Genomic DNA, 23,303 nt, shown 5'->3' on the forward strand with positions numbered 1-23,303 from the left:
TATATATATATATATATATATATATATATATGCAAAATGATGTTGTCTCCTGAATATTTATTCTGTCAGCACACACTGTTTAAAACAACAATCCCATAAAACAGCAGGCATTTGCTTTTCTGGCTGAGATGGATCCAACCAAAGCAGGAAAAAAACCTTCTCAATTTAAAAAATACTACACAACTGGTACCATTAAATTCGTTTATTAGAAGTCTTTGAGAGATTAACAGGGAAGGAAGTAGGCCAAAATTCACAAGAACCTTATAAATGTGTCAACTGCATTTTGCATTCAGCTGCCACTCACTTATTCAAGAATTCAAGAGGAAAAAAATAGTATTTGACTAGGTCATTACATCTAAATAATAAAATTTATCCATTATTTAGAGATATTTTCTCTCTGATTGACCAGCTTTCCTTTATATGGTGTGTGCCAGTTTAATCTTAAACCTGATGAGTTTGCCTCATCAACTTTCTAAAATAATTTTCCTCCTTACTCAAGAAGAGCTCTCTGAGTATCACACATTCCCCGCAATGCCCTTGAAATAGAGCCTTGCTATTCCATCTGAGGAGAAAACCCAGAATATCAAAGATCCAATCTCCACAGACCTAAACTGCAAGGGAAAAAACAAACACTTGGGTTTGCATCACTCTGATCCAAGGGAAGAAGGGAGCTTTGAACAGCATGAAAGGGATCCAGACAATCTCTTGCCGCTCGGAATCTTTGGGCAAGTGAAGTAAGAACATTTTAAAAAATATTTGGTGTGTTAATGTTCATTTCAGAAATGGACAGGTGAAAATTATGTGACACCTGGAGCATTGTGTGAAGTGAGAGATGGACCCAGAGCTAAGGGAACACATGGAAGAGGAATTTCCAGAGCTCTGATAACCATTCACCTGCAGTGCTTCTCTCCTGCTCTACAACCAGAATGCAGCTTCCAAAAATAAAAACTCAACCTCCAGCACAACAAATCTTCCTCATCTTCATCTGTCATTCTCACACTTCAGGCCAGAGAGAAGTTCAAACACAATAGTCAGTAAAACACAGGATCCAGCTAAACCTGCACTAATCCAAAGTGTCTGCCTTTAAGTCTCCTTTAAGGATTTATCTGTGCTCACTGAGGAAAAGAAAGAAGCATCCATGCAGCACAATTATCTTAAATATCAGTTACCATCCCCAAAATGTACTACTACTGAAGCTTGACATTTCCAGGAAGGAAACTGCTTAACTAAAATTGTTCAGCTGAAATATATACACTGTCAATACAACAAGTTCTCTGCTCTGGGAAGATGCCAATTCAATTCAATCACACACTGCTCCACTGCTGCAAGAGATTTTTTTTATTTTCCTAGGGGAACAGGAAATAAATAAGCTGAAAACTCATCCTTAGAATGTTGCTGGAATTCCTGTACCAGTTCCATCACTATGAGCTCTGTCCCATCTCACTAGTCCTGACTCCACTCCACTGTTGCAAATACCATTTGTTAGAGACATTTGACAGAGCATTATTCACCCACAATCATTTTTTAACTTCCACTGTGCTTTATAAAAAGAATAAGTAGATTTTGACAAGGGATGAGATGGCACATCTATTGATCCAACACACACGTCCACTCCTCTTCAGTCTTTTCCATTCATAAGAAATCTTTTCTGCTCTCAAAGTTTTTACAAGTGAGCTTTACAAAGAAGGATTTTAAACATTGCCTTGTCATATTTCATGCACACTTTTAGAGTTTTTCTATGTGAAACATTCCTTTCTACAAGGGATTTTGAAGAAATGTTTTTTTTTCCTACATGAAATAATAAAAGCAGGTAACTCAAATTCTAAGACATGAGGTCAGAAAACAAGACACTTTGAGATTTGTACTCCAACAGTGATTACTGGGAGCTGGTCAAAACAAAATGCTGATGTTACAGCCAGAAATAGCAAAACACTAAACAAGAAAGGTGATCCAACATCTCCAGTGACACAACACTCCATGTGGAAACCAGCTGGAAATTTACTGCCTTGTGATTTGGAAGCTGGGGAGTTCCCACCACTGATTTTGGCATTTTCATCCCATTGACAACACTATGGCTAAAGAGTTACCAAACACAGAAGTACAGGCAAACAGATTGGCCCTCCCAAAACAGTCTGTGTCAAAACAGCTTTTTAACAGTACACACAAAAGACTTAAAAATCTGCAGTTCAACATAAGGAAAAGGTGAACATTTCTATTCAAATGCCTAAAACACCAAGAATATTCATTATTCCGCAATAGAAAGAGAAGCAATAAAGAAGTGGAAATTAGTTAAACAATGCACAAGCTTCAGCCAATTACCTCTCCAAAATGAGTTAGCAGCATCTATTATATTTTATGTTAATAAGAATTTTCTTCCAGCAGTTCCTAACTCCACTCAATGTCAAAGCTTTCTCAGTATCTCAACCAAACACCACAAGAAAAACATGCACATTACTACAAGTATTTCTTTGCTCATTCTCAAAAGAATATAGGCAGGTGCAGACTGGGAAACAATTCAGCATGCTGAGCCCTTCCCTCAAATTCTCATCTCCCACTGCCTACCTCAGAACCAGAACTGCCCACAGAAAATCATCCTGCAGTTACTAGCGGCCTTTCATAGCAGCTATTACCATCTTAAAAAATTTTGTAGGGGAAAAAAAGCAAAATAACAACAAAGAAAGAAAGAATAAAATATTTACAGAGGTATCTTTTCATTCCTGTGAATTTTTAATCACTGAATAATAATGCAGGTCTTAAAAGGCATTGCCTGATAAATGATCGCTGCCCACTACACAGCCTCTCAAGTGTCACATCTGTTAAAATTTCATGGAGGCAGAAGCTTTAATGATGTCTGAAAAATATCTATTTTTAAACATCAAGATCAAATGGAAAAAGGGAAAAAAAACCCCAAACCAACAAACAAACACAACAAAATAATTTGGAAAAAAGGCACATTCAAAAAAGGGAGGATAAAATCCAAAACCTCAGTAAGCGGGTATTACAAAAGTGGGTGTTACAAAAGAACTGATGGAAATGTCCATTTGTGACTTACAACTACAACAACAAAAATCCCATCCTGCAGCACAGCAGCAGCAGAACTCTTGCATGCAGAGGCTGTTGGCGTCAGTTCCTGCTGCAGAACCAGCAGGAGCACTGTTTGTCCACAGGGACAAGCTTCCCTGAAAGACATTTGTTTGTCTCAGCCACTCTTGGCACTAAAAGTGAAACCAAGGACTTTGTGGTTGGTGTTGACAGGCTGGGAGAGCTGGGGGAGCTCACCTGGGGAAGGGAAGGCTCCAGGGAGACATCAGAGCCCCTTCCCAGTGCCTAAGGTGGCTCCAGGAGAGCTGGAGAGGGACTGGAGACAAGGGATGGAGGGACAGGACACAGGGAATGGCTCCCAGTGCCAGAGGACAGGGATAGATGGGATTTGGGCAGGAATTCTTCCCTGTGAGAGTTCCTGTACACTGCAGTAAATTAGGAGGAGAACAATTCATCCCTGGTATTTCTTCTTGTTTTATTTACTTAATTTAATGGTGCTTTTAATGCTTTGTTCAAAATAAGACAAGAATTGGGTTTGTTCAGCCTGGAGAGGAGAAGTTTTGGGTGACTGAATTGTGGCCTTCCAGTGCCTGAAGGAGCCAACAAGAAAAATGGAGAGGGACTTTTGACAAGAGCCTGGAGTGACAGAACAAGGGGGAATGGCTTCACACTGGCAAGGAATAGGTTTAGATTGGATATTGGATATTTAGATTGAAAATTCTTCCCTGTGAGGGTGGGGGGGGCCATGGCACGTGTACCCAGAGCATCTGAGGCTGCCCCTGGATCCTTGGAAGTGCCCAAGGCCAGGCTGGACAGGATTTGGAGCAGCCTGGGATGGTGGAAAATGTCTCTGCCCAGGGCAGGGGCTGGTTTGGGATGAGCTTTAAGGTCCCTTCCAAGGCAGGCTGGTCTGTGACACTGAGGCCAAGCAGAACAAGGGGTGTGACCCCAGCACCTGAACAGCAACAGCCTCACTCTGCACATCCTGCCCAGGGACACCTCTGCCTCTCACACAAAGACATCTCAGCACCACTAAATAATGCCACAAGAGCACAGCTCTCTCCATTCCCTTCACCAAAGCGTGGTTGGGTGGTTTTGTTCCACTGAAGCCAGGGACTTGTCTCAGACTGCCCGTGTTTGATATCATTTTATAGATACAATACATTCCAACACTTTACAAGGAAGGCGCTCCCACATACAGAACAGCTTTTTATTTTCCTCTCCAAATTAACTATCTTTCATTGCTTCATAACCTCTTCTGATAGAAAAACAGCCCAAGCAAATGACTCCTCACCCCAACATAACAAAATTAATTCTCTAGCCCAAGGCAAAGGAAAATGAAATGTTAGAAAACAAATTGCTAAAAAAAGCAACTTAACTGCCAAAATCAGCTTCTCTTATAAGGTTTTAATAACTACCAGCTTTTCCAAATGAACATATTTGTAAAACATGAGAATCAACATGGAAATCAGAAAAATAAAGTGAGAAAAGACAGTAAAAATTTATTAGTGGGAAACTTCTTCAGGAAAAACATGAATCTAAAAATTGCTACGCAACACTGCTTACAGAGTTTGCATAAATCCTATATACACAAATACTTAACATGATGTGTATTTTTATGAGGAAAGTGTGGTTTAGAATTAAACTTTGAATAATTTTCTTTTGGAGAAAAGGTAACAATGAAAGGAAAAAGAAAACAAAACCATAAACTTGAGAGGAAAGAGATGGCATAAACACACAACACTGTTTCCATAATTAGTCATTCCTTTTGTTGCAAATAAGTATCACAGAAAATACTATTAAAAAATAACCAGGTGAATCAAAAGCATGCCTAATGGCATGTCTATCAAGTACCTGTGACCTGATAAGGAATTTAAAAAAACCAACATGATAGCCATCAAACAGCTCAACTCAGAGTAACAAGGTAAAATAATGGTTACAAAAAAAAAAATCTTTAAATGCTCTTAAAAATTACAAGACATTAACAATATGCTCCAAAAAAATAAAACAGTAAGACACTGCTTGGAAAATGTTCTGCATTCTAAATTAAGCCTGCAGATCCCAGGGATTGTTTTATTTTGTGTTTGCCTCTGAGGTCACATCCAGTTTTGCTGCGAGTTATTTTCCTCTATAACCCATAAGGTTGAAGCACCTCAAACTTTCTGACCTTGAAATACAAACATCTGCAATCAAACACAGAAAACCTTATTAAAGTGGGCAGGAGAAACCATGGAATTAAATTATAGAAATGACATTAAATAGAAATTCCTAAATTCTTCCCTTTTGTGCTGTACCTGCACCTAGGTACCATAATGTGTCTATGCCAGCAAACACAACTTTTCATTTTGCCCCTGTTCATATCCACTGACTGCTCCCAAGTTTGCTCTTTTCTGCTTGTTTCTCTTTTTACAGCCCTGACTGCCTTTTTAAAGACAAAACCTTTAATCTCTCATGATTCCTCCTGCATTACTGTGTTGGGACTCACGGTGTCAGGAGCTCTGCCAGCCACCACCTCTGACCCTGCCCTTCTCAGCAGGATCAGCTCTGACCTCAGACAGAGGAGCAAAGTTGGATTCCACATTTGCACACCCACTGGGTGTGAGAACCATTCCTCCAACACCTGTGGGACAAGGGAGGATGCCCCTTCCCTCTGGCTTTGTACACAAGGTGCTCAGGAAAACTGGAGAGAAGGGTTTTGTTTGTCACACATTTTTCATTTACAAAGCAGTACTAGCTTAAGTCCAAGCACAGGACTGTTACTGGAAAATGTAAGAACAAAAAAAAACTTTTGAAATATTAATAGACTCATTCAGGGTGGGCAAAATACATTTAATAAAGAAAATAGTTACAATTATTCCTTAAAATGTGGAGTTGAAAATATATCTGGTGACCACCTAGCAACAAAAAATCCTCAGAGAGAAACACATTGGAAAAGAATTTGCTCCCTCCAACTTCACCAGCTGTAGCTCAAAAATGGCAAAACCCAGGAGAAGAATGCGCCTTCCTCACCTGTTCTTACCCCATGGTCAATGCACCTGCCACAGAACCACCGAGAAAATCTGCAAGCTGAAAGCAACCAGTGCCACCAAACACAAACAGGGCAGGTGGCAGACGGGGAAAACAACCAGAAAAACGCTTTTCCAGCAAACCCCCCAACAGCTCCTCAGTGCAGAACAAGGGTGTCCAAACCGTGCTCTGCAGACAGTCTGTGCTCCTGCCCTGAAACTCCTCTTCCCCAGCTCTGACAGGCCCGCAGGGCTCTGTGCCCCGGCTGCTCCTGCTGCCTCCTGCAGCCCCAGGACACAAGCCAAGCTCTCCAGTGAGCTGTAAGGACAGCTCAGGGAGCAGAGAGAGAGGAAGGAACCCTTCAGCTCTCTCCCTTCACAGTCACTGGGGTACCAGTGTGATACTGGGGGGAACAAGAAAGCCACTTTGCTGGTTCTGGTGTTCGTGCAGGCCAAACAAGCCCTGGCCCCGGCCCTGTTTGCTCTCAGCTGACAGACTGCCCCTCTCCAGGCTTTACTGCTGGAAATAAACAGATCCCAACCACAAAGTTGCTTCCTCATCCTCCCGCAACATCTTCTTGGGGCTGTTGCCAAGAAGGAACCGAGGCTCTGGTTACACTCACTCCAGTGCTTCCCTCACGCAGCCTCGGTGCTGACGTGTCTGCAAAGGGCAGTTCCAGAGAGCTCCCCCAGCAGAACCACACCGTGCAAACTGGGGATCTCCTCAAGTGGCAGCTGGGATTTACTGACCTTGCCAGAACTAAACTCTGGCCCCTCAGGCTGCACCACTGGTGCCAAGCAGAAGTACCCCCAGGAGCTGCCATCCCTGGAGGAGGCCATTTGCTCCCTGCCAGGGGCAGCTGAGAGCCCAGAGCCCAGGCTTTGCCCATCACCCAGGCTTTGACCATCACCCAGGCTTTGACCATCACCCAGGCTTTGACCATCACCCACGCTCAGCACTTCACTCCCAGGCATGGGGACAGCCCAGCAGCCAGCCTGGAGCCTGGAAGTGTTTTTTATCCAGGTGTTCTGGCAAGAGGACAGCAGGGCTCGGTGGGACAGGGCTGGGGTTGCCCTGTGCCAGCCACTCCACACCTTCCACAGACTAAAGCTGAGCTTAAAGGAGGAGTCCAGGGTGCCCCTGGAACAGTCAGAGGAGCCTGAGCTGCTCCCATGAGAGAACATTTAAGCAATGGCAATAAATGGAGAATGGATCAGTTACACGCTTGTCGCCTGTTTCCCAATCAGTAATCAAGTGTTTAAAATCAAGTTTGATTCCTTGAGTTCGGCCCATTCTGCCCAGAGCAGTAACTGGTCAGTGATCTCCCTGTCTTCATTTTGCACCATGAGATTTCTGACTCCAGTTCTTCCTATTTTCTGCCCCATCCCACTGTGGGGAAGGTGTGAACAAGAAGCCAAGCGAGTGCTTTGCTCTTAGCGGGGGCCAACCCATCACACCAGGGCAGATTGTCAAGGACTCCATGGTCACTTCATCTGTCCTAATCCATAGCAGCACCATCTCCATCATTAACAGAGTAGAATTTTAATTACATGTTCTAGCCTGGAAGGCACCAAGGACATGAATAAAGCCCAGCTATGATTTGCTTTGCTTACAAAAACAACTTCACATAGCAAAAACCCCATTCCCAAACTGCAACAGAAAATTCTGTGCTGGTTTGGAACTCTTTTCCCAAGTGCATGTGTCACCCATGTTCTCTTCCAACAGGATTCAGGTCCTGTTTACATTAACCCATAACAACGAATCTTACTTGGAGGATTAAAAACTTTTGCCTTTCAGCTCAGAGCTTTGAGAGAATCACAGAGCAGTCAGGGCTGGAAGGGACCTCTGGAGACCACCTAGTCCAACCCTCCTGTCAAGGCAGGGTCACCTAGAGCAGCTTTCAAGCAAGGCCACCAGCTTTTGCAAACTGTCAAATCTCCTCACTTGGTTGCCTTATTTACCTTTGAATAGCAATAAAAAACAGAGCCAAGTCCTTTGCTCAAGGGGATAGCAGCATCAATGATATTGCTGCAGTTAGCATGCTCCAATTTTAAATTTTCAGTAAAGAATTTGTATTACTCATGAGCCTATGCAATATTCTAATCATCCTGTATTACCTTTTTCCATTAAGGAGTCAGTAAATTCAGAGCACAAGATCTTTTTCCTTCTCCCGACAGCCAGCAGGGACAGAAATACATCTCCTGCAGATGTCTTGTAGGTTTTTATCTACAGACCAACACCATAAGTATAAATCATTTCTGAGCAAGTCCAGGAAGCTTTTCCAGTATCTTGCTGGAAATCAGAATCTAACCTTTTCCCTGAAAATTCATCAAGGATAGATGACATAAAGCATATGTCATCAAGACTACATTTTTCCTGCATTTAACCTTGTCCAAATTTAACTGTGGCCAGCCCAGCAGAGTGTCCAGCCATGAACACACAGGCCACAGCTCAGCTTTTGTGCTGATAAACGGGAATTGCAAACTTATTTACAAAGCATGCAGCCAACCTTGGATCTTGAATGCAAAATAGTCGCACACATCTTTGTTTCTGACTTTGCAAGTCTTAACCTTCCTCATATTTGCCATCAGCTTTTCCAAAGAGCAAACAACCAGAAGCAAACCACTTTGCTGTGTCAGCACAGCCTCAGTTGGAGATTTAAGATTGAATTCACAGAAAGACAATGGATGGGTGATAACAGAAAAAAAATGGGTTGATTTGTTTGTTTGTTTGTTTGTCTTAATTTTAAGAAAGCAACCATGAAAACTACTCAGAGAAAGAATCAGCCTCCAGAAATAATAATCTTGTTTTATTTATAGTCAGGGTCGTGGGAAATCTGTCCTGAAACATAAAAAAAATACAGCTTCCCAGATTAGTTTTGGTATGGGAATTCAAAGAATGAACAGCTATGGGAAAGTTTCAATTCTCATAAAATACACCTGAGTGTCCCTGTTCGAAATGGTTTGTACTTTCTGTCACTCATTAAGCAGAGAGCACAAAGGCAATTGTAATTGCTGGAGCACCCAGGACTAATTATTGTGGTAACCCAGTGTTTACTAAAAGTACTAGCATCTGTAGTGTTTACAGCCTAGAGTATGTGATCATGGCTAATTACTGCATGATTAAAATGTTATTTGAATTATTATATTTGACAAGGAAAAAATCTATACAATTACTTTATTAGATTAATTAATAAAAGCAATCACTAAACTTTTGTTAAATACTCCATATATAGAAGTATGCTGTACATGCTAGCGAGTTAATCCTATCTAGCAGCATTTCTCAGCCCTATGATGGCAAGAGGATACCTTCTTTCTGTACTTACTGCTCTGTTAGGTGCTTGCATAACAAAATTCATCCTCTGCCACTTGTGCTTCACAGTTTAAAAAGCTGTTTGTTCTGAGCACTGCACCAACAAAGTACAACATGACAAAGAAAGACCAACAGAACCGAGCCTGAACCCCAGGACAGCCTCTGACCTTGAGGAAATGATCCTGTCTCGGCTCAGTTTGTGTTCTTAGGTGCCCAGCCACTCACCCTGCTGCTCTGCTCGTGTCAGAGAGGCAGCTCTGTCCCCTGTGGAACCACAGCTGGAGGGAGTAGTTCTGTGTTCTCAGCACAATTCCAGCTGGACAGCCACGGCTTATGACTCCAGACAGGCTTCACAGAAATGCCACCAGACCTGAGCCATCCACATCTCAGAACTTTGGATTGCCCTCGAAGAAATAACACCTTACTATCATGCTCGTTCTTAAATTTCCCTTTGATAAATGCATGCTTTTGGGGTTGATCCTGTCAAGAAAATCAATCAGGATATGAATCTCAGCAGTAAATCCACAGAGTGGCATATTCCCCAAGGCACCCAAGTCACAGGCTCACCACTTCTGGAGGCAGATTTGTGCCAGCCCTTGGACAGCCTGGCAGACTGTGACCAGAGCCTCGAACATAAAATATTCATTTAAAACAGCAGAGGTGACATCAGCACATGCTCTGCCGGCCCCTCATGTCCTACACCACAAGTGAGGGGAATAAGGAAACCTTTGCATTTCTGCCAAGCAATCAGAATCATTCTGTTCTCTGCAGCACCTTCAGTCATCCCCTCTGCTCCTGCTGCAGGAGCTGAGCAGCCCCTGGGTGTCAGTGCCAAGCTCCGTCACACGGCTCTGTCACAGGCGCCCACCTGCACTGAGTGCCTCAGGAAGGAATCCCCCTGGAGCTGACTGCCATAAGACTGGAGTTTTTTCTCTCCAGAAATGCTGCAATTATCTTTGTCAACACTGCAGGCAGGTGAAGTGGTGTTGCCAGGTGCCTGCCAGCTGGAATGCAGCCTGGAATGCAGCACCTATGGTCCCAACTGCTCTGTACCTCTTCCATCACATTCTCAGAGACACAGGTTTGGCCCCCCAGAAGTCAATAACTCTTCTAGTAGAGTACATTCATTAGGCACTGTGAGAATCTGCAGCAGCACTCAGGGACATGTGGGCTCAGATTCTCACAGACACACACAAATACCTGCCTGCATCTCTTATTTCCTTCATTATTGGGGGTTCTATCTACCCTTTCTATCCCATTTCTCTTACCATTTCCTTACCTCTTCAAAAATAATGCTTTCATTTGACTGAATGCATATCACAACTCTGTTCTTATATGTACTGTTTACCTGTAGATTCTCAAATATAGAGTTATATTTATATTCAATTCATCAGTGCTTAAGCAGCCCTCTAGGAATTGCTGTCATGATGATAAAATTTCCATTTATATTTGCCACCAGCTAAAAGCATTATTATTTCATTGTGCCTGGAGTTAGCCAGATTCAGGGAGCACTGGGGTTTTTCATTAGATTGTTTGGGTGGTTTTTTTGCTTTATTTAGGGTTTTTTTTGGGAGGGTGGTTGTTATTTGGGGTTAAGGGGGTGTTCACCTTGTTTTGATTTTTTGCTCGTTTTGTTTTTGTTTTTTAGCTAAGGGGGTAATTTAATGATGGACCTTAAAAGAAGATGTGGCTATTTAAAGCACACAGATAAACTCCGTTTCCCTGAACAAAACCAAAACCCCAGCAGGGGAAAACTCTGTGGACAGAGCAGGACTCGTTCCATGCAGTTCTCTGCTCCTTTCTCCCTCGTCACCAGATTTCCCAGGGTACTTTCTGCTTCCCTCCCTGCACACAGAGGTTCACCAAAGCCCAATATCCAGCCTTTGACATCAGCATCCTTCTCAGACAAGGAGGGAGAGCAATTTGTAAAGGCAGCCCAGACTCCAGAGCATATTTCAAAGCGAACGTCACGCTCTTGAACAGAAACTGCATTTGTTTCCTTGCCATCTGCTGTAAGCTTTAAGAAGCATTGCTTCACTTAGTGAAAGCACACACTCGACCCCAAACATCTTCTCTTTAAGATACATTATAGCAAACCCAAAACCATACAAAGCTGAATAGAAAAGTATTCAGAAATTGCTTCATTACTCAAGCTAGAAGTTTCACTGTTGGGATTTTTTAGATGATGATAATAAAATAAAAAAAAATACTTACAAATTTAGTAATTTCAGGATCTATATAAAAAGGAAATAAGAGTACTGCATCTCAACAGAGACATGAATGGAAGTGGAGTTGGTGCAATACATGCTCACCTGGCATTCTGGCCAGGACCAGCACATTCCAGACTTTGTCTCTGACGCTCTCCAGATGAACAGCAGAACCCAAACCCACCTGACAAAAGTTCTGATCACTTCACTTGAGGAGAAGTGTCCACATTAATCAATTAAACATCTTCTAAGCACACAGGGCTGAAGGGCTCACATACTTTGTTGCTTGAATATCCAGGCTGACAGATACCAGAGATCATCCCAGCTCCTGATACTTCATCAGTTTCACAGGAGACTGACACCAAAGTGAACTTTCATTTTAATCGGTTGCTCCTATTTACAGCACCAAGAATTCATGGGAACTGCTCCTCCTTAACAGTACCTATTTGGTCTTATCAACAAGGGAGCCAGAGCAGCAAATGTTGTGATATGAATAGTAATTAATTTCCTCTTTGTCACTCCTATCATCCAGTGAGGTGAATTCCTGATTTCTATCACCACTTTTCCCAACGCCTTCATCATTTCTGTCCTTCACACTGCTGGAATGCTACAGAAAGCAAAGGATTTCTCTGCTTCTTGCAGCTGGTTCAGGACAGTTCACTGAGCAAAACCTCTTATCACCTCCTGCTCTCTGCTGCTCACACCACAGGGGACTGCACAGAGCCCATGGATTTTCTGTCATCAGCAAAGTCAAGCCTCCTCCTGCTGGCACACAGAAAGCTTCCTCAGCTTCTAGAATGGGCTGGAAATTACCTACAGAAGTACCTGTGTTACAAAACAAGGCAGGCAAAAACACAACTGAGATGACTGCAAAGCCCCTCTCAGTCTAGCCAAAAAGGTTCGAAACCAGGAGAAACAGATCCATTTCTTCTTGAACAAAATGAATGGGAAGGATGTCCAGTGGTGCACTGCAGCAAAGCAACAGCCCCTGTCAGCTTACACAGGTAGGCTGAATTTTGGACATTTAAAGCCTAGGCCTTTAAAGCATAACATTTTGTAAAGGTGGATCATGTAGGAACTCCAGATTTAGATTTCCTAAGCAGATGATCTGGGACAACACTTGTCTCACATTAACACAGCCATGTCCAGTCCGATCTTCCTTTCTAAAGAGTTGTTCTATGTATGTACAGAAAGCCTTTAGAAGAACACACTTCTTTTTCTTAAAGTATTCTAAAAATATTACTTCCTAACGAGGATCTCATTTGCATGACAAATTCTCTGTGCAGTGTCAGAAACATCTTGAAATTAAGATGTCATGCTTACAGGAATTATTCTGCACGCAGATGAGTTCTCACCAAACTTTGCTTCTGACAAGTTAATTTCATTTTCCTCATCATGTGCTTTGACAGCAAGATAAGGGAATCAAAGCCTTTCCCTGGTGAGAATCCTTTGCTCCTACATTAATTGGAACCAAGGAATATCATCCACTTGAATTCATCCCTACTTTTCTGGCCAAATATTTAAAATCAATCATTTACTAAGCTAACAGTACATATGTCACCCGTGCTTTCCACTGTAATTCTTAAAGGAGTAAATGCAACCATTAAGGAAAATCATTAATAAAAGCACTAGCTGTTTTTCCTACCTCTACACTATAGACTCAAATTAAAAGAGAGCATAAAACCATCAAGGCTTTAAAACTGGAGATAAATAAGATTTAAAAACAAAATTGAAAACAAAAAAATTTAAAATCCTGAAGCCAGTACTCTCTACCTATCTGCAGAATGCAAAGAAACCTGTGTACATGCACTGAGAGACAGACCTAGGGACAAATCCTCTGTCTCAAGAGAAAACAAACCCAGGAGTTGTTTCCTGCTCCAAGCCATCCAGAAAACATCCAGCAGGGAAACCTCTGCCCTGTCACAGGAAGCAGAAAGCAGCGTGACTCAAGCCACAGGCTGCAAAACTTTCACTTGTTAACCACAGCTTTCAAAGTGCTCACATCAGACACTGTGCTCTCCTGGAAGTGTTACCTGGCATGGGAGAAGGAAGCCTGCAGGTATCCCAACATCCCTGTGCCCCTGGCAGCAGTGGGGCCAGGAGAGGGAGTGGGTGCAGGGAGGTGTCAGTCACACTTCCCTGGAAAAAGCTACCTCTGGGTCCTCACACCATGTGATGAAAGCTTGAAGGAGCAAATAAAAGACATTTCTTCCTCTGCCTGGAGTCTGAGAATTCATGAGAGCTGTGCACCAGAAAGCAAGCTCAGACCCTGAACACTTCTTTTCTCTCCTCAACCTGGAAACTTTGGGAATTAATGGTGAAGTCATGAAGGAAACCTTAAATAGACTCTGTTTTCCACCATCACCAGGCTCACTTTCTCAGATTTTATCTGCTTCGGTTTCCCACTCAAATCTTATATTAGATTTTTTTTCCTCTTTTTTCTCCACCTCCAAGCTTTTCCATTTTCTTACATAATACTGAATAAATATTTTATAGCCAAAGAGGATTTCTACCTGTTATGTAACTCACATTTTTGGAGGCAGCTTCCCATCTCATTTTTACTGATAGAGTCTTCAGTGAAACCAGGAGCTGTACTGATGGAAGCAGGGTGTGCCTAAACTTCAACAAACAGTTCTATTTATGCCACATTAAAAATGCTAAATGGGGAAAAATTTCATTTCATCGATATGCATATGGGGTTGACAATACTGAGGAAAATATTAACATATGTATATAAACATCAACAAAACTATTAATTGTCACATAATGAGGCAGCAATTTAAGCATGCTGAGCAGATGCATCACAGCTAAACTGGAAAGAACAGTCACATTCTAATTCCAAACCAGGCTGGGATCCATGTCTGGGCTTTGCATGCCCAGTCACAGATGCTTCCCAGAGCCAGAGAAATTTTTGAGCAGTCTCCTCTAAAAAGTGCTCTGAGCAGAGCCCTCAAAAACCTCAGATGAAGTTCCCAGATCTTGGACAACCATATCTGTCCAAAAGCTAAAAGCTCTTTCTTTAGCTTCGGCTACAACTTTAAAATAAAATAAAATAATTCCACCTTTTTCTGGCCACCCACCTGTTTGCTGGATATAGCAGAAAGGTGCCTGGATTATAAAAAAATGTCTGTACTCATCAATATACAATCAGGTCACCTGCATGGCAAAAATTCTGTGTAGCAGAGAGCCTGATGTTTCCAGCCAGGCCATCAGCAGTGGATACAGGAACAGAGCAAGCTGAGAGCAAATACATTCTCCCTCACCCTAAGAAACACATTCACTGTTTTATCCTAATAGGATGCTTCATTTCAGAACTACAGTTTTCTGATGATAATAGTTATTTTATATTTTTTAAATTTAAAATTAGTTGTGGTTGGTATTCACCCATTTTAGTTAGGAATTAATAATGTAGTGATGTACCTTGATTGATGAAGTTTGGGGACAAAAATACATTTAGAAGATTGGCTTTAAGTTTGATAACAAGAACAATATTACAAAGAACAAAGGTGCTTCACTGCCATCCTCTCTTCTCAGGATGTGCCCTGAATGTGGGATTTTTTAAGAAATGCAAAGACTCCATATAAAGCTATTAAGTTGTAATGGGATTTAATATGATCAGCTGCTTTCACTTGTAGTTTTATGCTAGAAAATGATTATAGAAAAGAAACATTCTGTGTTTATTCAGTCACTTGAATCATTTCAAGGAGGCCATGTAACAATCAGAAAGGGCCCATTTCTTCCTTCCATATGGCATTAAATAAATGGCAACGCTGGGCAGTGCAAATTTGGGGTTTCAACACAACATTGGGACAGAATTCTGGGCTTGCGTTCTAAAAAAGGAATAAGAAGGTCTTTGCTCAGTGCTATGGGCTTAATTACACACCAGGAAAACCGGGTGTATGGGAACTTGAGAGATTACTGACACGAAACACCATAAAGATGGTGCCAGAAAGATTTATGAACAGGGCAGGAGGGACCTTGAAACATCTCCTTCGATTCTGGCTTCCTTGGAAAGCTTCCCTTCCTCCAGATACCCAAACCCCCAGCCTTGGGGTCATGACTCTGCCACCCAAGCTTGGGGTTTGCTTGTGCTTCAGGGGAACCTTGATCTGCAGAGGGTAAGACACCAAAGTCAGCGGAAAACACAGAAACAGCAGAGTGGGAAATGGAGAGAGAGCAGAGCAGGAAATGAAGAGAGAATGGAGCAGGAAACACAGAGCTAAAGGAGGGGGAAACAGAGAGAGAACGGAGCAGGAAAATGAGAGAGTGGAGTGGGAAACGGAGAGAGAATGGAGTGGAAAATGGAGACATAACAGAGTGGGAAAGAGAGCTAATGGAGTGGGAAACGGAGAGAGAGCAGAGTGGGAAACGGAGCAGAAAATGGAGAGAGAATGAGAGTGGGAAACAGAGAGAGAACAGAGCAGGAAATGGAGCGAGGAATGGAGAGAGAATGAGAGAGGGAAATGCAGAGAGGGAGCAGGAAACAGAGAGAATGGAGAGGGAAGCGGAGAAAGATCGGAGCAAGAAACTGAGACAGAATGGAATGAGAAACGGAGAAAGAATGGAGCCAGAAACGGAGAGATAATGGAGCAGGAAACGGAGAAAGATCAGAGTGAGAAACTGAGAGAGAACCGAGTGAGAAACGGAGAATGGAGCAGGAAATGGAGAGAGAACAGAGTGAGAAAGGGAGAGAGAACAGTGAGAAACGGAGAAAGAACGGAGCGGGAAACGGAGAGAGAACGGAGAGGGAAACGGAGAGAAGGCGGATGACAAAGCCGGCACTGGAACGGCCCCGCAGCACCGGAGGATGGAGAGGCTCCCGCCGCGCCGTGGTACCCGGAGGAGCGGCGGCATGGGGCAGCATCCCTCGGGGCCGGGGGTCGGGGCCGGGGGTCGGGGCTGGGCAGACCCGGGGTTCCCTCACAGCCGTGGCCGGTGCGGCCCCCGCGGGGTCCCAGCCCCGAGCGCGAACCCCCCGGGCTTCTGCAGCATCCCCAGGAGGGAACGGGGACCCCCGGGCCACCCCCACCCAAGCACGGCAGCTGTGGCACTGAGCTCAGCTGGGCTCCCCCCGCTCTGCCCCGAACCCAGCGAGCACCAGCAAAGCTGGGATTTGCTCTGCTGTCGGTAGCTCGAACGCTGTCGGCCCCAACACAGTGAGCAATAAGGCCACATCTGCTGCAGCCCTCAGAGGAGCCGCATCCAATAAACACTGCGAGCCCCGGCAGAATTTCAAAAAAAACAAAAAATCTCCACAGTGAACGGTACGGGAGACTGAGGCTGCTGACAGAGCCTGGACGTCTTATCTTCATTTATCCTGAGCAGATCGCATTATCAGCTACTGAATGAATTCTCTGCAGGAGAGGGAGGTTTAACATCCAGTCTTTTGTCCTGGATCTTAAAACCCCCTTTTTAACAATAATAGCTCAAAAGACATATTCCTTCTGTCTTAAATAGATGTCAACTCAATAGTTGAAGTTTGAATACAGTCTTCAATTCAGAAGTAATTCAGAAATGAAGATAAGGCAAAGGATGAGGGAAGTGTTCAATGCCTCCCTTGTGAGTGCCCTATCACAACCCAAGGACTTCATGAGAAAAATGCCATTAAATGGAGAAAGGGAGTGAGACATACTAGCACTCACACATACAGATATAGATAAGGAGGATACTCGGCTGAAGAAATAGAGTTTAACGGCTCAGAAAACCTGACAATCAAGCTCAGAGACAAACCTATTTCTATCCCTAGGTTAAAGGAATGACAAACATGCTCTACCAACCAAGAGTGTGATCACCCAGTGCACATATACTCAGTTGGCCATTGGCAAGTGATGGTGAGCACAGAAATGCCAAGACTGGAGTATTATTAACAGGGATTTTGGAGCATGTGTTTGGATAAGACATTCAGTTTCCTGAAGCCTCAAAAAAAAAAAAAAAAAAAAAAAAAGCAGCCCAAGTTTCTGTATTAGTTTCCCACTGAAGAAAGAGGATGTCTTTAGTCTCTCAGCAAACATGAGCATGGAAACAAACCAGACATTGTTGATGGACTGAGCCAAAGTAAGCACTGGGTGGGGTGGCACCAGTCTCTCACTTGGGGTGGGGATTTTTCTTGTAAAGGGAGAATTTTTCAAGTAATTTTGAGCATCTCTAAATTGCAATTTGTAATCAAATGAGTGTTGAGACTGCCTGTGCTGCAACACAAATTAGAGCTGCACAGTTCAGCGCGGATCTGATAATCTCAGCTCGCTCCTGGTGCCACAGCCTTTGCATCTTGCGTCAGCACCAGCAGAGAGAGCTTACTTTTGTCTAGACACACATTGAGGGATTTTTGGGTGCTGGCTCGGGCAGGACAGGCTAAAGCCACGGAGCAGAGCCAGCCCAGCCAGCAGTGCCAGCTCCAAGGGTGACAGCTGGACACGGTCTCTGCCTGTGAAGATCAATGTCCAAGGTATCTGTCAGTCTCAAATACGAAAACAAGTTCGGTGGCATAGCTCTGTGCATGTGAGTGTAAAAAAATTGCATTGGTGTATGCCATGGTATCAGCTGGTTCTGCTTTCTCACATGCAGGACATCACTACCACTGTACTACCACATTACTACCACTGTACTAACAACTGCACGGAAATCAGCCTCCCACCTCAGCAAAGATTGGGTTTGCCACTGGTTTGATTACTTATAAACAAATAATCACTGGTGCTGAAGGGTTGGAGATCAAGACAAATTTTACCTCTTCAAACACCTTTTGGTTTATGTCCATGGAGAGCCAGGCAGCAATGGCTGATGAAAAGCACCGATGTGCAAATATAACAATAAAATCCCATTAACTCTTCACAGAAAGAGCTAAATATCATTTATATCCTAGCGAGTGCTTGGTGTAAACTTGCCTGCCCACCCTCTCCTGCTCACCCTGTAACTTTTGTAGGCATCATAAAAACACTGGGAAAGCAGCAAATTCAGTGCTTTGATATGTGGCAGCAAAAGCATTAGAATTTCCCATGTTAGGAAGAACACTGTGGGGGGAAGTCACAAATTACACATAAAGTCAGCAAAGTTGATACATCATCACTACTGAGCAACAAAAAATTCTAACTAGTCATGTTTATAAGGCTGGTACCAAGGAATTGGAAGCTGGTACAAATGATACTTCAGACCTTTTTAACTGCCACTTTTTTGGGTTTTATTCTGAGAGAAGCAAAACTGCACTATAACTAAAAAATTTTGGTTCAAAATAGAAACTTAAAAAAGACAGATTATAGCTAAAAGTCAAAAAGAAGCATTTAAAGATCTTTCAAAGCTGCAGAAATGAGTTTTTTTAATCTTCTTTCTTATTCTAGTCTGCCTCTGTAAGAAAAAATATTCTAAACAAGAAGTGTTTCACAGACTGTACTCCCGAGAGTTAAATTTTGTTCTGGTTTTTTGTTGTTTTTTGGGGTTTTTTTAAGGCCAACCGTATGCCCTATTTAGTTTTGCCTTCCCACTCACACACAACACTTTAAGATTTACAAGTTACACTGATGCCAACTGCTTTCATAAAATTTAATCCTTCTCCCAACAGAACTTGCTGCTCTTGAACCTCCAGCCACTGCAGTTACCATAAAGCTGCTGCTTTCAGGCTCCTCACACACCTTGGAGTCCAGCACTGCACAGAAAAGGCCATTTCGAGCGTTTCAGGAGCAAAACAAAACCAGGAAGTTTTTGTTTTTGCAGGTAACTCCCTGCAAGGGCAGCTTTGCCCATGCACATGTCTGGTCGCTGTTCCACGGAGCAGATTTCAGGACTCAGAGACATTTCAGAACCAGCAGCTCCTGCAGCCAGAAATCCCAGTGTGCCCCAGGAACAGCTGCTGCAGCTGGCACACAGATGTTGGGGCAGAAAATTCACCCTGCCCTTGACAAAGTTTTAAGGTACAGGAAGGTGAGGTGTTAAAGGAATATATTTGTGAAGATCACTTCTCAGTGTAAAAGCAGTTCAACCCCAGCCATCTCCAATCCCATTTTCCTCACAGCCAGACCAGCTTTCCTGGAGGTCTGTAGAGCAGCTCACATGCAGCACAGACACCCTGAAATCCCACATGTGGGGAAAAGGGACAGAAGAGGAGGAAAAAGGAGTCAGGACAGAAAAAGGCCTTTCTTTGTATTTCTGTGTTCCAAGGAAGACTCCTGAGGTATTCATTCTGCTTTCCAGAAATTACACCAACAGGCGACTTGGAGTTATCCTTGTGAAATGTGGGCTAACTTTAGGACAGAGGACATGCTATAAAGTCAAATGAAATTATGCCCATTTACACCAAAAGTGGAATAAAATGTGCTATTTTAGGGTTTTCAAGGAAATATTTGTTTAAACTGATTTACAATGATGCACTAAAGGACAGCATAAAATAACAACCCATCGCTTTTGTCACCTACAGTATCCATTTAAGTTTTTTCATATAAATAAAAGTGCCAGAAAATACCTGCAGCAGTCCTAGCTTAGAGGGGGTTGAGACATCCATAAGCATGCAAAGAAAAAATATTTACTTTTTTCAGACAAGGCTCCTGCATTATGTATGCCCAGTAGAAATACCTTTGCCTGAAATCAATTGAAACCATCCATCTGGAGCAAACAAGAAAATTAAGCACTTGAGAAAAAAAAACTTTACAGCTTACCACCCTCGACCCAGGGAGCCTAAACCTCATTTTACACAATAATTCTCAAGTATTAATATTGTCCAGTAGCATTCTGTAAGAGCAACTAATCTCCTTAACTGAAATCCACTGACTGGAAACATATTGAATATACTGTGGGAACAGTCTGAAATTACAACATAAGCTGCCAGAGGAAAACAATGGCAATCCCATAAAACATTCTGCAAGCAGAGAGGGGAGGAGAGAGCTGGACAGGAACAGCAGGGACTGGACCAAAATGAGAACAAAAAAAGGTGAGTCTCAGGAATCCTAACACTTCCACTAGGCCCACCTCCTCACTGGTGGTCTTCCCATCCCTTGGGAAATGGAACATGGCATCTTCTGCACATCCTTCTTTCATTTTCACAGCTTGCACTCAAACAGATCCAAATTTTGCCAGTTCTTTTGAAATGCCCGCTGTTATGTGGATTGGAGACAGAAATTACATGAATTCACCGAGGGTCCTCAACAAACAGCGTGTTTTATTGTTCACAGCCTTCTCACACAGGGAGTGTGAATTCCCCAGGTTTAGATAACTGATTGATCTGGGTTTCAACTCCACCCAGCTCCTTGACCAGAGAGATGTCTGCACTCAGAATCAAATGGGATTGGCTGTGCTCCTTTGTATGTGTTCAAATCCATCCTATCGTCGCTCACCCAGGGACTTGTTTATCAAACTAGGAGAGCCAAATTGGGTTTCTTATTATGGCCAGATTTATCTGTCCAGCTACAGACCAGCTGCACTGTGACAATTCCTCTCTTGTTTTACTAAGAAATGCAAAGTGTTCTTCGTTATCTTTCCTGCAGGCACCTTGCAGAGAAAGATGACAAAGACAGCATGAGTCTAATTTGAAGGAGGCTTTTCACTCAATTTGACAAACCTAGCTCCCCCAGCCAGCAGTGTGCCCCAAGTATCACTGGAGCTGCAGCATTCGCCTCTAGGAGCTGTTAGGCAAAACCACCAACCTTCAGGCTAGCATATCACAATTTAACTGCTTAAAGTTGCAAATAACAACTTAACTCTATAAATAAGAATCCTATAAAATGGAAATTATACCTTAACTCAAGAAACAAAAAATATTCAACTATCAGAACTATGAGAAAAACCAACTTAACAGAAGAAACAATTTGTAAGCAAATAAAATATTTTAATGAACTGTTATTTCAAGAGTCACAGATTTCCATGAGGCAGGTATATAAGTTGTTCCGGTCACCCTTCTTCATACGGCTCCACCACATCTGTTGAGGGGCTGTCAGGAGGATGCTGCTAGGTGTGTCCCAGGCATCGTTTGCAGGTTGTATTCATACCCCTCTGTCCTTGAAATGTCCCCAGTGGGGCAGATTTGTGAGGACAGCTCTCTTCACGTGGTCTTGTTGTCCACACTTGTAGCGATGGGGTGTGAGTTCAACAGCAGCTGTAATAGTATTAGCTAACATATCCATGTTATGAGATTCAACCTTAGGACATGCATTTATCATTTCCTCTAGAGATGGATTCTCTTTAGGTAATGCATCTACAATCTTTCTACAGTCTTGGTTTGCATTATCTTGTGCCAGTTGTAGCATTAATTGGCCCCTTGCTTTGCTGTTTGTGATCTGCTTTTCCATAGCATCCTGCAAATGTTCTGTGAACTGCAGGGATATAATTCATTGGGGTTTTGGCTTATGCTTGAATAGCTTTGGGTTGATACAGATAGGTTTGTGATTTTATTTAGGGCTCACACCCCTAAGTCTTTTGCCTGGGCTGGGATTGAGGAGTTCAGGCAAACTTGGGTTTGTGGATCTTCCATGAGGGCAGTCCCATGAGCTGAGGGATCCCTGCTCCAAAACATCGGTCCTGCTGCAAAGCTTTTGAATTTAGCAGTCCCTGATCCCCTGCATAAGACCTCCAGGCTGATTCAAACATCATATATTGTACTGGAGTACAGAGTAAATTTTGCAATTTGCTTCATGTCACGGGGGGTTAATTCAGGGTCAATTATAAATCAAAGCATATTTGCAACAGCAGGTAACCCCAGCCCATGTTTAGCAGCCAGTTGGAGCAGCTCTGAAAGGATTTGCCAACTAAAAGGGACATATTTGCTGGGTGTTGTGCCATCACCTTGCCAAAATGGGAATACTGCAATTGCTCCCTCCCCCTGCCTCCAGCCCCCTGATGATGGAGAAGACATAGGTACAGAAATTGTTTCAGCCCCCTTTATTTCCCCGCATTCAATCGCTTCTCGTTCTGCCTCCATCCAGAAGATTACTGGGTCTCAGGTGGGGATGGTTTCCGCTCGGAACATCGATAAGGTTGGAGCTGGTGTCAGCAGGGTTGCAGAGGCTTCCTCTGGGGGGCTGGTGGTAGGGTGAAGATTTGGGATCCCTCCATGGGGGTTCCGTGTATCCATCAGCAGCGTGGGTCCCTCAGGTCGTTCAAGCCTTTGCTGCGGGTGCGACGGTGCCGTGGCAGCGGTGTGAACGGGCCCAGGAGTGGGATCTGGCACCATGGTGTTGGTGATTCCTGCTTCCAGTGTATGTCCAGATGTGACGTAGGGACAACATCTGGGAACTCCTAGCGAGGTGTCATCAGGCCCTGCCTGCAGATTACATCATCAAGTGGGTGTGGCCAACAGAGGCGGGATTGTGGGTGTGGTTTCAGAGCCAAGCCAATCGGTGCTAGGCAGAGGCGCTCTGGGTGTTTCCATGGTGACGAGGGGTGGAACCGGCACGAACAGTGGGGCTGATCACACACATGCACTCGGTGCAGCGGTGGGGCCTGGCCAGTGGACACATGACTCTGCAGCATGGCCATGGGGGGCCTGCTGCCATGGCAGGGCGTTCTGGCCCAGCACAGCTTCCCCACAGCGAGGGCATGGGGCGTTCCGACCCAGCACAGCATCCCTGTGGCGCTGGCATGGGGCGTTCCGGCCCAGCACAGAATCTTGGCATGGCCGCGCCTTCATCGCGGCTGTGGGAGGCGGCTTCACCACTGTTCCACCAGGGAACAGCGCGTTCAGGGCAGCCATTTTGTCCAGCCGCCCAATCCTCGCCATGTGCCCCAGTATTTCACAGTCTCATCAGGTCCAAAATAAGT

The 23,303-nt window shown here is 43.7% G+C and overlaps 1 protein-coding gene across 8 annotated transcripts in view; it reads right to left on the reverse strand.

Annotated features, from left to right (window-relative positions):
• The window catches only part of ATP2B2 (ATPase plasma membrane Ca2+ transporting 2), a 393,957-nt gene that overhangs the window by 343,958 nt on the left and 26,696 nt on the right, over positions 1–23,303 (reverse strand). Inside the window, exon 1 of one of the 8 annotated variants that reach the window (XM_086846954.1) lies at positions 6,671–6,730. The exons of the other annotated variants lie outside the window; for them this stretch is intronic. The gene's annotated coding sequence lies outside the window, so the exon portion shown is untranslated. Of the gene's footprint in view, positions 1–6,670; positions 6,731–23,303 lie in introns of those variants that run through there. 8 annotated transcript variants of the gene reach the window in all.

The sequence above is a fragment of the Cyanistes caeruleus genome, chromosome 11 (genome assembly GCF_971803275.1).
Source record: "Cyanistes caeruleus chromosome 11, bCyaCae1.hap1.1, whole genome shotgun sequence".
NCBI lineage: Eukaryota > Metazoa > Chordata > Aves > Passeriformes > Paridae > Cyanistes > Cyanistes caeruleus.